Source organism: Camponotus vicinus, unplaced genomic scaffold (assembly GCF_025532165.1).
Source record: "Camponotus vicinus isolate PSW18456_S1 unplaced genomic scaffold, iyCamVici1.0 SCAF_2, whole genome shotgun sequence".
In the NCBI taxonomy this organism is placed as follows: Eukaryota; Metazoa; Arthropoda; class Insecta; order Hymenoptera; family Formicidae; genus Camponotus; species Camponotus vicinus.
The window spans coordinates 2,720,500-2,727,039 of NW_028141956.1; the positions used below are offsets into that span (position 1 = coordinate 2,720,500).

Here is a 6,540-nt window from a genome sequence, read left to right on the forward strand (position 1 = left end):
ATTATATATAATCTAAGAAAAAAGTGAAAAGAATCGGATTTCAAAGAGTTGGACACGCCCCAAACATAAGCATTTTAGCTTCGCTTTACTTCTTTGCCGAATATGTTCTCCTAGTATATATACAATTAATATAATTGTTTTTTACCTTATTTACAACAAATAGCGAAACGTATTTATTGTACGTAATTGAGAAATGTATATATAGGAGTAATATATAATTAAATAATATAATTATATATATAAATACTTAAATGTATAAAACTATGTATGATAAACTTAGATAAATATTATATATAGGATGTACTTGCGTAAAACTTTTTTTTTTAATTATGTAGATTATATAAAAAATGTATTAGGAATTAAAAGAATTCTAATTCTCATTTCGTGTCGATTATAAATAATTCAAAAATCAAACTTCTATGTATAAAAATAAAATGCGTTTTAATTTCTTAGGGAAAATTTATGTATAATATTTCTACAATGTAAGATTGATATTTTATAGAAAATATTATATTAAACAAATTGCTCTTAAGTACTCGGCTAATAGTAATTATTAATTTCAAATTTAGTTTTAATATATTATTTTTTTAGGAAAATTATATTTTGAGTAATAAGAGGCAATAAGGAGCCAACGCGGTTGTAGGGCGTGAAAAAAAAATTTTTCCTCCAGACAGTCAATTGAAACGATCTTTCTTCTTTATTTCATACGTTTCGGCCTCATTTCGAGCCATCTTCAGTGATTCTAATACAATCAAAAAATGCCAATTAAGACAGTAAAAAGGATGCGGTGTCAATACAAAAGAGAAAAAAAAAGCATAATCACACGCTTTCTATCTCTATGTAAGTTCGAAACTAGACAAGAAGTTTAAATGGTTGTTAAATAAACAACTGAAAGAGACACTGAAAGATATTCGTCCGATTCATTATTTTTACATGCATCCGAATCATAAATCTGCAGTTGTGACGCATCCAGTTAGTCAATCTTCAGCAATATATAATAATGTGAATTTTTCCTTTAATCCCCTACCCTCCCCCTCTTCTATTTGTATCAACCTTGATCCTTCATCTTTCTCGCCACGTGTTTCTCCGATCTTGGAATTAAGAGACGAATGGTTTGTTAATTTATCTTCGGCGCCCATACCCCATGATGTGAAACGTTTACTACAACTTGGAGAGAAATTTTGTTTACCGGTGGTTGACAAGGAAAGAACGACTGTCGAATTACTGAAGAATGTGGAGTATAACATCAACAGGCTGCCCACAGAGATACGTACGACGTTGAGAAACAGATCTTTCCCTATTATAAGTACCTTTTATAATTCCTTTTCAAAAAAGTCTCCTGTTGATGAAATTATTTTGAGTTCTTTGAATGCTGTAAAAGAATTCACAAAGGAGAATCCTGACATTTTGTTCACGAGAGCCGATAAAGGCAATATAACAGTCGCGTTGAATAAGGACGATTATCTTTCTAATATGTCTATTTTGTTAGCAGACAAAAACACGTATAGAGTAGTAAATAAGAACCCGATTAATAAGGTGATTAGCAGTTTGCATGATTTGTTAGTGAGATGGAGAGCTCGTGATTACATCTCTGTTGCGAGATACAGAGCGTTAAATTGTACGGATGGCGTTTTACCGAGGGCCTATGGGCTGCCGAAAATTCATAAGAAAAATAATCCGTTACGCATTATAGTCTCATCTAAGAACACGCCTCTTTATGGCCTCGCCAAATTTTTACATAACATTATTTATAAGTCTATTCCGAGACCTGACAGCCAAATTATCAATAGCGCACAAGTTGTCGACAGACTCAAGGGTAGAAATGTCGATGGTGATGTAAAATGGATTTCACTGGATGTCGTCTCTCTATTCACCAACGTACCGTTAGATATGGCCTTGGACAGTCTTTGTGTCAGATGGGACTATATAGTAGGGAATTGCCAGATACCTCGCGATGAGTTCTTAATGGCGGTTCGCCTCATTTTGAACTCTACATTTTTTATGTTTAATGATGTTTGCTATCAACAAACATTTGGCACGCCCATGGGCTCTCCTCTTTCCCCGATCATCGCGGAGATCACGCTCCAAGATTTAGAAGCTAGGGCGATCGCGACTCTTGATGTGGATCTTCCATTTTATTTCAGATACGTTGACGATATTGTGTTGGCGGCTCCCCCCTCGATACTTAATACTATTATGAACACGTTCAATTCGTTCCACTAGGCTGCAGTTTACTATGGAGGAGAGTGTCGACAACCGTTTGAATTTTCTTGACATCACAATCATTTTAGAAAATGGATTTATCGAATTTAATTGGTTTCATAAACCGACTTTTTCCGGAAGATACCTCCACTTTGAGTCGCGACACCCCCTTTGCCAGAAGAAGGGTACGATAATCGGCTTGACGGATAAGGTTTTCTGGCTTTCTCATCCAAGATTCCATAAAGAAAATTTTGAATTTGTCATTAACATTCTTTTGAACAATGGATATCCGCTCTCTTTTATCTTTCACACTATTGCTGACCGGCTTAATATTCTGTTTCACAGATTCAGTGACAAATGCAATAACATTCTGACGGACTGTGAGATCGGGACAGATGATGTTAGTGGGGGAAGCAGGGTTACATATTTTAATGTCCCATATGTGAGGAACATATCGGAACGTTTTCGACATTGCGTCGGGAATCTTAATGTTAGGCTCTCTTACACGGGAATCAATAACTGACGCCGATTTATTAAGGTCGGTAAGGATGGTTTGCAGAGAGATTCGCGCAGTAATATAGTGTATAAAATTAACTGCATGGACTGCGACGCTTCTTACGTGGGACAAACTGGACGCTTGTTGAAAACGAGAATCAAAGAACATAGAAGGAATCTTACGTCCGTCATCGCGGAACATAGAGCGCTTGATCACACTTTTGATTTTGATAGGGTTGACATTTTGGATGAGGAAATGTTTTTAGGTAAAAGACTAATATCTGAAATGATTCATATCAAGCGCCAAAGGAATTCGTTGAACCTCCAAAGCGATACTTTAAAGTTGAACACATCGTGTCTGTCGATTATTGAAAACATATCTAAGATTTAATGAGCTGATGTTTGCCCTCCATGTACATGGATTGTTTTTGTTCGACCACAGTTTGATAGCGCTTTCCGTTGTTGTTTGAATTTTCGACTTAGTTGATTGTTTGCGTGCTGGATGTTCGTTTCGTCTCTGTCGGTCTTCTCGTTGTCCGAGTGAGTAGCCCTTGACTGTTGTCAATCAATTTTTATTGCAAATATATGACTCTGTTTTACTTTGTCAGTGCATCGCTCCTCGCGCTTTTTACCGTTGAGAGTGCTGCTTGCATCGGTCTTTTTCGGGTGGATCGACTTGGATGGGATAGCGTTCACTCCTATAGACTATTGTATGTATGTGATTATGCTTTTTTTTTCTCTTTTGTAATGACACCGCATCCTTTTTACTGTCTTAATTGGCATTTTTTGATTGTATTAGAATCACTGAAGATGGCTCGAAATGAGGCCGAAACGTATGAAATAAAGAAGAAAGATCGTTTCAATTGACTGTCTGGAGGAAAAATTTTTTTTTCACGCCCTACAACCGCGTTGGCTCCTTATTGCCTCTTATTATTCATTTTAATTTGTTAATTTTGGGGAGCGTTTAACTTTGTGTAATTTTATATATTTTGAGTGTTTATCTTTATAGAAAAATGATTTTTTGACAGAAAATTACTGTAAATTATTTTTAAGGACTTTTTTTATTAAACATTTTGTTGCATACAAGGCAGAATATTTTTTATGTACTTGTATATATGCCTCTTCTTTTGCGGTATCTTTTACAATTTTCGATTTGCAAGAATAGATTCCGAAACAAAGGAATATGACTCGGAACCAATCAGAATCGAAGATTTCAAATAGTTGGACACGCCTCAAGCATTTTAGCTTCGCTTTACTTCTTTGCCGAATATGTTCTCCTAGTATACATGCAATTAATATAATTGTTTTTTACCTTATTTACAACAAATAGCGAAACGTATTTATTGTACGTAATCGAGAAATGTATTTCGAAATAAATTAGCGAGGGATAAAGTCGATCATTCGTAACCGATCTTCGAGTAACCGTAAAAATGATCAAAAGAAGAAATATTTTAAATTATAAGCAATTATTTCATAAAAGCATCATTTAATATTGAAAATATTAAAGAAAATATGTTTCGATATAAGAAATAACAAAAGTTGGATTACACTTTTTTAGGAGAATCTTCTTATGACAGTAAACTGTCCCCGAAACTGAATATCAATCGAAGCGGTAGCGTCGCGACGCCAATTAAACTTTCGGTTAAGATATTTAATAAAGCCGTAATCAAAAATCTAACGACACTTTTATTGACAATTTTTTTGAGGGAATATTACTGTAAATTATTTTTGAGAACTTTTTTCATTAGTCATTTTGTTACATACAAGGCAGAATATTTTTTATGTACTTGTGTACAGTAAGCGACAAAGCTGCGCTGCTGATTGGCCAGTTCTACGCTCCCCTTGCTCCGTTTAGGAAAGAATCGTTGTCGCTGACTGTACATGCCTCTTCTTTTGCGGTATCTTTTATAATTTTCGATTTGCAAGGATAGGTTCCGAAATGATGGAAAATGACCGACTCGGAACTAATCAGAATCGAAGATTTCAAAGATTTGGAAACGCCCTAAACTTAACCAATTTAGCTTCGTTTTACTTCTTTCCCGAATATGTTCTCCGAGTATATATGTAATTAATGTAATGTTTTTTTACTTTATTTACAACAAATAGCGAAATGTAATAATCAGACGCAATATAATAATTCAACAATCTCATTTCTTTAGAAAATAAATATGTATAATCGTCATTGTTTAGCAACTATAGGCCTTTTTACAATTCCTATTATCTTCTATCAAACGTTTATTATACGTTTGATAGAAAAAAAAAATGTAATTTGCAATTAACAATTAAATTTTTTTTTCGAAACAATTATGTGTTTTCTTTACACCAATCGATTCCTCTCATTATTTTGTACATAAAAGTATTAAGGTAAGATAATCGAAAAATGAATATTTTACTAGATATTTTATGGTTTATATAAAATTAAGAAATTATTTCAAGCCTTATAACTCGAAAAGTACTTGATGAAAAAATACTTTATTATAGTGTTTTGGAAAGCTCTCGACATAAGCTATAAGAAAATGCAATAAAAAATAGGTGGTTCCATTTAAGAAATTAAAGGTGTCCTTGACCTCACCTTAACGATACCATCCAAGGTCAAACCAATGACACCATCTTATGTTCCCCTCAAAACCATACAATTTTTGTCGAAAACGTTTTTCTCTAAAATGCTTAGTTTTTGAAAGAAAAGGAGTGTACGGGTGGTCTAGGACACCCTGTATACTCGGAGAACATATTCGGAAAAGAAGTAAAACGAAGCTAAAATGGTTAGGTTTGGGGCGTTTCCAAATCTTTGAAATCTTCGATTCTGATTAGTTCCGAGTCGGTCATTTTCCATCGTTTCGGAACCTATTCTTGCAAATCGAAAATTATAAAAGATACCGCAAAAGAAGAGGCATGTACAGTCAGCGACAACGATTCTTTCCTAAACGGCACAAAGGGAGCGTAGAACTGGCCAATCAGCAGCGCGGCTTTGTCGCTTACTGTACACAAGTACATAAAAAATATTCTGCCTTGTATGTAACAAAAAGACTAATGAAAAAAGTTCTCAAAAATAATTTACAGTAATATTCCCTCAAAAAAATTGTCAACAAAAGTGTCGTTAGATTTTTGATTACGGCTTTATAAAATATCTTAACCGAAAGTTTAATTGGCGTCGCAACGCTACCGCTTCGATTGATATTCAGTTTCGGGGACAGTTTACTGTCATAAGAAGATTCTCCTAAAAAAGTGTAATCTAACTTTTGTTATTTCTTATATCGAAACATATTTTCTTTAATATTTTCAATATTAAATGATACTTTTATGAAATAATTGCTTATAATTTAAATTATTTCTTCTTTTGATCATTTTTACGGTTACTCGAAGATCGGTTACGAATGATCGACTTTATCCCTCGCTAATTTATTTCGAAATACATTTCTCGATTACGTACAATAAATACGTTTCGCTATTTGTTGTAAATAAGGTAAAAAACAATTACATTAATTGCATATATACTAGGAGAACATATTCGGCAAAGAAGTAAAGCGAAGCTAAAATGCTTGGGGCGTGTCCAACTATTTGAAATCTTCGATTCTGATTGGTTCCGAGTCGGTCATATTCCTTTGTTTCGGAATCTATTCTTGCAAATCGAAAATTGTAAAAGATACCGTAAAAGGAGAGGCATATACACAAGTACATAAAAAATATTCTGCCTTGTATGCAACAAAATGTTTAATAAAAAAAGTACTTAAATATAATTTACAGTAATTTTCCGTCAAAAAATCATTTTTCTATAAAGATAGACACTCAAAAAATAATTTTCCTAAAAAAATAATATATTAAAATTAAATTTGAAATCAATAA

The 6,540-nt window shown here is 33.5% G+C and overlaps 1 pseudogene; it reads left to right on the forward strand.

Annotated features, from left to right (window-relative positions):
• Positions 1-933: 933 nt before the first annotated feature.
• LOC145966360 (uncharacterized) lies at positions 934-2,725 on the forward strand (annotated as a pseudogene).
• Positions 2,726-6,540: the final 3,815 nt, after the last annotated feature.